Below are 11538 nucleotides of genomic sequence, written 5' to 3' on the forward strand. Positions count from 1 at the left end.
GAGGGGCTCCGGCTCCTGAGGAAACTCCGGGAGGATCGACCACATGCCCTGCCGTAATCTCACATACAGAAAAACATCTAAGGGCGTGCGCTCCACATCCTGCATGAAGTGCTCCAGTGTACGGAACGATCCCTCATGAAATAGATCCACCCCATGTGTTAATGTTTGCCCGATTGCACAGACCATTGAACCCTTTTTCCTGCAGTAGTGAAAGATTTGGGTGATAAGACAGTGATAACCTAGGGGAGTAGAGATGTGACACACCTAGAAGATCTGTAATCAGGTGCCATGCATCAACCGTGCCAGTGACAGTGTTGGGGGGTACCGCCCGCGTGCGTATAGGTCCATAAATCATACCGTTGAGCAGTTTGGGGTCCGCGAGCCATTCTTCCACCGCCACTTGGGGCATATAGCGAGGCGGGTATACCCAATAATATGCGTAGTGTGCTTGAGCGCTTAAAAAATAAATCTCGAAGTCGGGGACATCCAAACCCCCCTGCTCATATGGCCTGGTCACTGTTGACCATTTTAGCCACGGTTGCTTTCCCCCCCATAATAATCGTATGAGTTCAGTGCGTAATGTGGCAAAAAAATGCCGTCCCGGATTATAAGGGATATTAAGAAACATAAAAATGGTAATACTCCCGCAATTTCTTTATATAAGTGACTCTCGGCCCGCCAATGAAAGGGGCAGTGAAATCCAGCGTGTGACATTAGCATTTAAGTGCGTTATGGCTGTGCCATAGTTTGCCCGTATAGTTTCATCCTTGTCTCTAGTGATTTGGACCCCAAGGTATTTCAAGTCCGTGTGACACCATTCAATTGGAAACTCAAGTGGAAACGGATCCACCACCGGTGTAAGAGGAAACACTTGAGATTTCCCCCAATTAATACCCACCCCAGATAATCTTTCGAATCGTATAAATTCTTGTAGCATTGGGTTTATGTTGTTTTGCGGGTCTCTAATGTACAGCGTTATATCATCCGCATATAATGATATCATAATTTGTCGCAGGCAACAACAAAACGTTTTGTCAGTGGTTCGATGGCAATAGCAAATAATAATGGGGATAACGGACATCCCTGATGGGTGCCCCTGGAAATTGTCAGCGCCTGGGACAGGTGGCCATTTAACAGGATTCGCTCCGTGGGTTGGTGGTACAGCAACTTGAGCCAAGAGAGATATAAGCGCGGGAACCCCATCCTTTGTATAACCCAAACAAGTAATCCCACTCCACGGAATCAAACGCCTTGGTGGCATCCAGAAACACCGCGGCCAATGGGAACTCGGGATCCACTGTCTGCATCAAGGAAAAAAGAGTCCTGAGATTATGGGACGTCGCCCTCCCTGGTACAAACCCAGATTGGTCTGGAAGTATGAGTTTGTCCAGTAGTAGGGACAGGCGGTTGGCCAGCACTTTCGCCAATATCTTTGTGTCACAATTCATCAGTGACAACGGCCTATAGGAGTCACATCCCTGCTGAAGGCGGGGAAGCCCCCTGAATTATGTAACTATGGCTTCTCTCATTGAGGGCGGGAGTATCCCCACTTCCAGAGATTCCTCATACACTTCTTTCAACACTGGCGCCATCACATCAATATAGCTTTTATAAAATTCAGCAGGCAAACCGTGTGACCCAGGTGCCCTCCCGTTGTTCAGCTGCTGAATGGCTTCTCTGATTTCATCCAACTCAAATGGATGACACAGAAATTCGTGCTGGTTGTCTCCCAGCCAGCCGAGCGCCACCTCCCCCAAGAATCCCTCCAGATCCAGCGATCCTCACCTCTGGGATGTATATAATGTGTCATAGTGTGTGCTAAACGTTTCTAATATATCTAGCGAATCCCGTTGCAATGTGTCATCAGGGCCCCGTACCTCCAATACTTGTGTAGTGAACCGTGGTCGCCGTGTCACCTCTGCCAGTGCCTTCCCGGGCCTTTCCCCCTCCCCATATCTATGGGCCACCCAATAGCGTCCCCGGAATTTCAATTCTCTGAGCTGTGTCCTCATACTCCGTCAGCTTTTCTCGGAATGTACTGTGCACTGATCCCCCCCTCATCCTGCCCCATCTGCCTTTCTAGCCCTTTCAGTTCCCGCTCTAGTCGTTGTAGCGTATGCCGTATGTCCTGTAATACTCCAAAGCTTTTAGAGAGACAGATTCCCCTTATAGTGACTTTAAAAGCCTCCCAGATCACCTCAACACTGTCCACCGATCCCTTATTCCTAACGAAGAACTCTCGGATCTCCTCCCCCAATTCCGCATGGAAAACAGCATCCAGTAGGGCCGTGGGTTGCAACCGCCAGCTCGGCCTGGGGCTGTCATATCCTGGTGGGGTGAGTGATACCCTAACCAGACAGTGGTCCGAGAATTTTCTAGCCAAGTGTGACACACCACATATGTTGGACCCCAGTCCCCTAGACAGAAGACAGTAATCTAGTCGTGCCCAGGTCCCTCTGTGGGACGTGAAACCCTACTTCCTCTATAATGCCTTGCAGTGCCTCCTGGGATTTGGTGTAGTGGTGTAAGGCCTCATTCGATCTACCCTGGTGCGGTCGTAGGGTGACGTTAAAATCCCCCCCATATTATGTGAGTGGAACCAACAGTCAGTATTTTACCCCACAAATCAGTAAAAAAATGTTGGATCATCCGTGTTAGGACCATAGCAATTTGCTATCGTTACCGAATCCCTTCCCAGCCTCCCCCACACAATAACATATCTGCCGTGCGTGCCTTTGATCATCCCAGCCTGCTCAAATCGAACCTGTTTTTTAAAAAGGATTGCAGTCCCTCGTGCAGAAGGGGAGTACGAGGAGAACAGTCTATGCCCCGCCCATTTGCACGCAAAATTATTTAAGGCCCTGGTATCTAAATGGGTTTCTTGCAATAGGGCCACCTGTATCTGTTGTCGGTCAAGATACGCTAGAAGTTGTCTCCGCTTTCTCGAATTCCCCAGACCTCTGATATTCCAAGACCGCACTTTAATCGTAGTTCTATCCTCTTGTACCATCACCGCCTTTTGATTCTAATTGCCCTATGTACCATTAACTCACGCAATCCTATATGTACAGCCTCAACACATCTCATTGACCACAATTGGGAAACATTCTGTGCCCGTGATTCAGTACAGTTGTGAAACTTCCAACCAGTCACCTCCCCCACCCACTGAAGCATCCCAATCATGTCAGACTTAACCATGCCCTCCCCCACCCCAGCATCCAACAACATCCCCCAAACATCTAGGTGGCCCACAAATACCTCCAATCTGCCCAGATCAGGCAACCGCCTCCGGCAGTCCTTGGACAGACTCCGAGGGTGGCTGGCTGCAACATTGGATAATGCTCCTCCTTCAGTATAGTACCTTGATAAAGGCCGAACTCTACTGCCGCAGCAGTGTTCGCCCTTTCCCACTTACAATGTTCTGAGCAGTTTCATGGTTATATGTCTTACTGCATGCCACCATCACCCTTCAACTCCGTGTGCGGCAGCAATCAGTCCATTTCTGGCGATGGGGACCGTATCGAATCATTCCACTGCGCTGAAGCCCTGTTCTGCCTGCGAAGCTGCTTTAGGTAGTCTTCCACCTGTTGCGGATTAGTGAAGAATTTCTGTGCTCCCTGATGAGTCACTCGGAGCCGAGCCGGATACATCAATACATCAAAGCATAATCAATTCCAGCTTGCTTCAGTTTCTGTTTTACCGCCATAAAGCGGCGACTCTCCTCCTGCACATGCAGCGTGAAATCCGGGTACATGTTGAAAGTTATGCCCTCGTAATTCAGCTGTTTCTTTTCTCTGGCTATGCGTAACGTGACATCTCTGTCCCTGTAAGCTAGCAGGTGAGCTATGATAGGCCGAGGGGCACTGCCACGAGGTGGTCGAGGCCCAAGGGAACGATGCGCTCTTTCCACTATAAATTGAGGAGAGAGGGAGTTCTTTCCCACCACAGCTGTTAGAAGCTTTTCAATATAATCCTCCAACCTGCCCGTGTTTGTGCTTCGACTACGCGCTTCTAACAGCTTCTATGTCCTTATTCTTAGCAGCTATCACTTTGAGCAATTAATCCAGTTGTGCTGTTGTTTTTTGTACTTGATCAGTGGCGTCTTCCACTGTGGAGATACGCTGCTCCGCTTCTGTCAATCGCGTCTCATGACCCTCGATCTTCCGGGCTCTCACATCCATTTGTGTCGTTATGGTATCCATTTTGCCTGCCATAACTGCGAAGCCCTGTCGCATTTCCACCAGAATCGTTTTCAGGTCCTCCCCCGGAGCTGTCTCTTGTTCTTGTTGTGAGGGCTCCCCTCCTGACCCCACTTCCATCTGATGCTGCCTTGGCGGTTTCCGGCCATCAAAGGTCAGCTTTTGCTGCCGAACGTCCGTCTTCCCCATCTCTGATCTGCGGGGCAGTGTCCACTCCGATCTGCGGGCCCACTGGGCCACACCGAGGATGTTCTGGAATACCGTTCAGAGGGGCGCTGCTGAGCATGCAGCACACCACGCCACAACCTACGAAATCCTCAATGTCCCTTCAATCCCCTCCCGGTAGTTGGCGCAGTCCTCCACTATGTCACTATTTCCAGCTGCAGTTGTCGCTGCCACGAGGTTCCAACGTATCATACACTTGCAGTATCACTGTTCCTTCAATGGGCAATCTGCGCAGTAAGGGACAAGCGCCACTCTCACCACCTTATAGCTTCAGCAGGGGTACAGTCCAGCGCAATGTCTCATACCAGTCTAATGCTCCCTCAATTCCTCAGCACAGCGCACAGCACTCGGATTCACCGCTCGCCGTGCTCCACACAGCGCAAGTTGTGTTTGCAGTAAATGAGGCTTCCCCTTCACTGTCGCGTGCCTCTTGATCGGGGGTCTCCCGAGGGGTCACCAACACCGGCCCCAGACGATCCGGGGTGGCACCTGCTGATTCAGGTTCCGTGCGTGCAAGGCTCCCTGCACGCGCCGCACATAGGGCCCAGATCCGCTATGCTCTCCCCCGCAACGCCGTCTCTCACCTCGTTATTAGGGTTCTACCACCACAACCTCCGCGGGGGCCAAAGTGCTTTTTTTTGTTTCCCGGTTCCTGCCTCCCTCAAGCGGCGCAGCTCCATCCCAGCAGTCCCAGTGTAGCCTCCTTCTCCGCCACAGGGCACCAGCGATCGCGTTCCCGCTGCTGTCACTACGGCCTGGATCAGATCCTCACCACGCTCCCTCGCTGCACCCACGGGCGTTATTTCCGCAACGTCCAGCGGCAGATAATGGAGTGTAGAAAACACTCAGCGCGCCGCTCTCACCGCCATCTTCTTTGTGCGGCCGGTCCGCCTCGTGGAAAGCACACCACTCGCGTAGTCAGTGCCGCCGCTACACGTCTCCAGGTTAGATCCCCGTCACAGCCTGGGACAGCAACTAGTGTTTATTCGCTGTTCGTCAGCCCAAGGCGTCCACCGCTGCTCATTATCAGTTGCAGGTAGTTAACGGGACCGTATTTCCCGCATTTCAGGATTATTTTCGCCCAGAGGAGCAGGATAATTGCCGGATTTAAGAGTCAGCCTGCGGGAGCCTCACTAGAGTGCGGCCATATCGCTTGTGCGCCACCTAGCGCCCCCCCTGCCGGCTCATAAAAGTTATGTGACTGGACCAGGCTTTACTATTTGTTCTATCTATGGGTCTCACATTTGAACAGAACCCATCTTCCTAATTTATCGGAGAGTTGTTGTTTAACCTCATACATGTTCTTTTGTGCCAAGTTTGCCACTCCCCTCATGGTGGTTCCCTGCATAGTATAACCCAGGAGAGTGTGACCTTAGGTTTCTAGCAAGTCCTTTCTCACCCCTTCTATATGTGTCTCTTGTAAGCACACTACTCCTCCCCTCAATACTTCCAGCCCTTCTGCCACCTTCCTCCCTTTAGACAAACATTAACGGTAAATATGCGCAGCTTCCATGCTTGAGGCATTCAGATATATTGTAGGTTCCTCACACCCCACGATATTGCCATCAGCAACTCTCCATTCTCATCAACCATTCATGCTCTAGAGATAAGTAAATGAACACATACATCAGTACCCATTTCTTTTAGAACTCATATTCTCTGTGCTGCTCTTCTTTTAAAAACACACACCCCTATTCCAACCCCTCATCCCCTCCCCATCCTCTTCCGACCACCCCAACCCCCTCGTTCCACATCCCCCACCAACCTTTCTCCCACGTGAAGACATCAGACCTTTGGTGGTCCTTTTAATGGGTTGAGTGCTCCCCTTCCTTCCCAGCCACGCAAGGCCAAGCCACTCTGTATTCCCCCCCCCCCACCCCCCCCCCCACCCCCCCACCAAGGAAACATAAACATAGAGGAGTTTGATAGCCATGCAGCATAGCAAAAGAGAGAATCGGAAAAACTAAAGGAAACAGAAAAGAGCCCATTCCACCCTGTGACTGAGGCCAAAGCCTTATTACTGCTGAATAAGAGGCCCTTAGTATGTTCACAGACCAACTTCTTGTCTTATTATTATCTAAATCACAACTTTATCAGCATAATTTCTCCAAGTATTCTTTAGCCTTGATTTCTGACATAAATACCTGTCTTATTCTTAAATATTGTCTTGAGCCAGGAAGGATCCATTAAATAGGCCTCAGCCTCCTTGTCTTGAAATGGTTTAATCAGCTGTCTCAGCTTCCATCTCCGTTCTACCAACACATGACAAACGTCTGGTCTGGTATAAAAGGAATGCCCCTCTGCTCTACGTTTAGAGTCCAGACGCTCTTTTTCAAAAACTGCTTGTCTTAGGAGGTAGTTGCCAAAAAATAACAAGAAGGCCGTAGGTTTTGCAGAGGCTGTGCTACTTCCCTGATCCACCTGCTTTATTATAAGCAGAAACCGATGAGCCCTAGAAGTTTTGTTGTCCCAGTTCCACCCTTCTAGTTCAGGTGAGGCTTTTTTAAACAGCTTTATCATGAATGACGTAACACCGCACCCTCTTCGCCCTCCTCCAACTCCAAAACCCATAAGTTATTGTGGAATTGCTGATTATCAAAATCTTCTAGCTTCCGCTGCGTATCCACAAGTTGTGCTTCATGCGGGGTGGACTGATCTCTTATTATAGCAACCTCCATTTCCAAGACTGACCCACGTTTTTCCACTGATGCTATCCTCTCACCTATCTGAGAACAAGCCTCCTCAAAACACCCTGGAGTTTTCTAATTGCTGCCCTTGCTTTCCAGCTTTCAGATCGGGTCTCCTCCTGGTGCTGCATAATGCTAAGGTAGATGACATCCAGAGTGGGTGACTCATTCAATCCTATCTGTGGTTGCACTAGACTGTAAGGCAGGAGAGCAACCAGAAGCATACTGAGTAGTCGTGTAGTCCCATTTCTAGCCCCCAGTCTTTGGTTTGTGACGTTCCCTACCCCATTGCTTTTGCCCTCCTGGCCACATATGCTTCCTTTCCACACCTGCCAGAGCTGCCTTGCTTGCCTCAGCGGATGAGCTACTTGTACTGCTTGTAGACCCTTCACCGGTTGTGTGTAGATTATTCTCCTTGTTGGAGGGGATAAAGTAACAAACACTCCACATCCTCCACAGCCTCTATGTCTGTCACTACATTGACATTCGCTCCCCCCTACTTCTGGTGGGGACCCTCGGTTGCTTTGGTGCGATGGCCACGCCTATATCTAGAAGTAAGCTCACCAATGGAACCCCAATTCACTTGCTTTCTAGCCGTAAAGTCCATAAGCTTATACCAGGGCTGTCACCAGCTCCAGCATTTAGATGCCATCCTTGCGCTGTCTGCTCCAGAGCGCAATCTTTCTCGGTCAATACACCATCATCCTGTTTCTTGATTATAGGCACCAGAGCCTCCAAAAATGCCGTAGGCTTGTAGTATGCTGTTTATGCCTTATCAGCTGCCCCTTTTCTGATCCAGATGCTTTTAAAGAATCTGCAATTGACAAATGGGTCCCCTTGATAAACACAGCTGTACTGATTGCCACACCTGCTTTACTGCCTGGCTTTGCTTCTGCTGGTCTCACTGAGGCCTCCTTTGCATTTGCGTCTGATCTTAATCTTTCTGACGTCTTAGCCTGGAGTGTGAAAATCTTCCGAGAGGCTCCTGCGGTGTTGCTGGTGCTTGCAGCCCCGCCCACCGAGTCCTTACTGTCCTGATGCACTTGGAAGCCATTTTTCCTCTAGCTCACTTCCACCTGGTTCCCCTCCTTGTGCTGCCATCCTTGCTCCTGCTACCTCTGGTGACTGCCCATTTTGGATGGGTGGTGTCCAGCGGTAGATCCACAAAGATGGACCTGTCTGCTTCCTGCAGCCAGTAAAGCCTTCTCCAGACACTGCAGCCAAGCAACGGTATCCTTGATTGCTCTTCCTATTCTTATTTTCTTTTAGCCTTTAGCAATTAAATGTTGGGGACACCCTCTGGTTCCCTACTTAACATACACCATGCAAGGGATCAAGGGATTCAGTGGTTGGAGGGAGGAGTAAGTTATAGTTTGTAGTGGGGGAAGTGTGTCGGGTTATGGGCCCATAACTTCAAAGCTTCCTTTTTCCTCATGTCTCCCGTTATGTTAGATGAAGCAAGAAGTTTTTCTGTGGTTGAAGAGAATCCTGTATCTAGTGGAACCTGTATAGTCAGTTACTGTTAGCATAAAAAAGTTTATTGTTCAGGTGCATTATGATTCTGGGTAGATATTATACTCTTACAAAACACACGTATCCCTGATCAGCAGAAACATTTGTTAAATGTGAATTCAGTCACAGTATGTTGGTGCCTTTTGGCAAGGATCAACTGTAAGTTACCAAGATTTTGGTAAGAAGTAAAGCATTTATAACTTTATTTCTAATATGAATTAAAAGAGATGACACAAGATTTATAGTTGACAAGAAGGAAGTACAATACTCTCTGACCCTCCGAGGTTCCTTTTCAAACTCAATGCGTGTAAGAGCCTCACTGATGTGAGAACCTAAGAGGCTCCTCTTTATTTTTGGTGCCCTTACGATCATGCTCACTCTTATGTGCCTTGGAATCCTGCTCACCTGCAGGTCTGTAGTAAACAGAAGCCTCAGTGAATCTCATGGTGAACATGGTTTCTGTTGGCTCTCCTGGTGCTCTGCACATACTGTCTGGCAAATGGCGACCCCATTTCTAACAGTCAGTATACACCATGTCCAAGTAGAAACCCTCACTCTAGTCAGGGAAAGGGTGTCACATAGCTAAGATAACTCGTGCTCACCCCCTTGGTAGCTTTGCCCCTACACATGGCACGAGCAGTCAGGCTTATCTTAAAGCATTTGCACATATACACACAGAAACACGGTGAAAACACTACAAAATGAGTCCCCACCTGTTTGGAAAAAGACCCAATATTTATCTGAATCGAACAAGACCAAAATGACAAAAATCAAACATACACAAGCAAAGACATCACTTTTAAAAGGTTCAATAAGCCTTAATCCATTGAAATCAACGAATGCAGTCAATTTAGCACAAAGTAGTAGAAGTGTCAAAAACAGACCATGCGGGACGTAGGGGAGGTGAGGCAACGACAAAACACAGGAACCGACGCATCACTAACTACGCAGAGGAGGTGATGCATCGATTCCTTACTGATAGAGGTGATGATGCATTGCATCCTTGGTCACAGGGGAGATAATGCATCAATGCATCATCTCCTCTGTCAGTAAGGAATCGACGCATCAATTTACGGACACGTGGCCTCAATCCCTTACTGAGGTGCGGTGTTAATGAAAGAAATGGCACCCGGGGGTGATGGTTGATGATGTGTCAAAAATCCCAACGTGCTTTGTTGATGTGGCAGCAACAAACACGCACTGCGTCGATTCCTCAGCCACGAAATGGGCACTGTGTTAGAGTCTGGACGATGTGCCCCAGGCCTCAGGGATGCGGTGCACATAACTCTCGCTGTGGTTATTCTTTTGACGTGCTGTGATGGCGATGCTGGAGCCTGCGATGTTGTTGAGGTCAATGCGCCGATACTCAATGAGCAGTGACCACGGTTTCGGTGCATGCAGTGACAATGCGTTGATATTCTGCAGGTGCTGGAAGCCGATGTGTGGATTTTTCGGGTTCTTAGCAACAAAACCACCTCCACTGGCCCAGAACTGGAATTGGCACCGCTTGGCAGATCTGATAGAGACATCTAGCCACAGATTCCTTAACTTAGAATATCCCCAGGCTTCAGACTTTTTTTGCAGCAGCAGCACCTCTGCGCGCCGGGGGACAGTACTACACGACCCGGCCCTGACGTCGTCCTCGTAAGTGACGTCAGCGAGATCATTTAAGTCCCTCCTGGCGCGCTGATGTCAGTTTCCTTCTTTTCCGCGTGCAATGCGGATCCGGAGTAAGCGGTTCCTCTGGCCTGTTTTTAGGCCCTTTTTCAACGCTTCGCGTCTGGAACAGTGTGTGATGCCTTCGGGCTTTAAATCTTGTACTTCCTATTTGCAGCAAATGTCCGCGACGGACCCACATCTTGTCTGTATGTGGTGTCTGGGCGAGCACCACGACTCCACGGACTGCAACGCCTGCCAACACCTCAAGCCGAAGTCCTGGCGGGAGCATCAGATGAAGCTTTTTCTGGCACGGCTGTCCCGGTCGGAGTCGTCTCGTCCCCCGCCCTCTTCAATGACGGCAGGCCCCTCTTCTTTCCAGTTCCACCGTCGATAGCGCTCTGGGGCCCGGGGCCGTCGTTCACCACTTATTGGTAAGTCGCAGCACATGTCGCCGAGGTCCTCGACCTCACTTTCATCTGTTGTCAGGGGTGCTGGTTCCCGGAACATCCCGGATGAGCGCCCCCGACAGTTGTCTCCTCTCTATCTGCCCTATCCGGGTGCGGGGGTGACTTGGGCCCAGATGGAGGCCTATGCCGTGGCTCTGCATGCCTCCCTTGGGTCCTCTCCCATCCCTGGGGCATCCTTGGGGCCCCCGCTACTTGCGGGGTCCCAGACTGACTCGCCGGTGGGTTCTCCCCCAGCGCCAAATGAGCCCTTGCCCTCCAGGGACGTCGAAGATGTGGTATCGTCAGGGTGTGGCCCGGCTGGGTCCCCCTCTACGACCCATTGCACCCCTGCCACGCCGCATAGTCCCATGGGGCTCCCTGTGGCGTTTCAGGTGGTTGCTGGTGCTCAAAGCCTCGCTTTGAGCACGCCTCGGCTTTCCTGGCAGGCGGCTGCCTGTCCGGAGCCTGGGTTGGCGTGGTTCCGGCGACGTAAACTCTCCTTCCCGGCTTTGCCTCAGCTTCTTTCTTCGGAATCGGAGCCGGAGCCTGTTGTGGCTTGCCTCCCTGGCTCTGGTGCCATCTCCTTCTTTGGAAGGGGAGCTTGTCGTGGATTCGGCACCGGATGGGGCCAACTCAATGCCGGATGGAGTCGAGTTGGCGCCGGACGAGGCTCGATCGGTTCTGACTAAAGTTGTTTTGGTGCCGCATCGACGCCGGGGTTGTTGACTCCTCTCCAGAAGCGTCACGCCCGGCGATGCCGGATATTTTCTTGCTTGTGCCTCCCTTACAATATGCGGACCCGGCAGGATC

The sequence above is a fragment of the Triturus cristatus genome, chromosome 2_1 (genome assembly GCF_964204655.1).
Source record: "Triturus cristatus chromosome 2_1, aTriCri1.1, whole genome shotgun sequence".
NCBI lineage: Eukaryota > Metazoa > Chordata > Amphibia > Caudata > Salamandridae > Triturus > Triturus cristatus.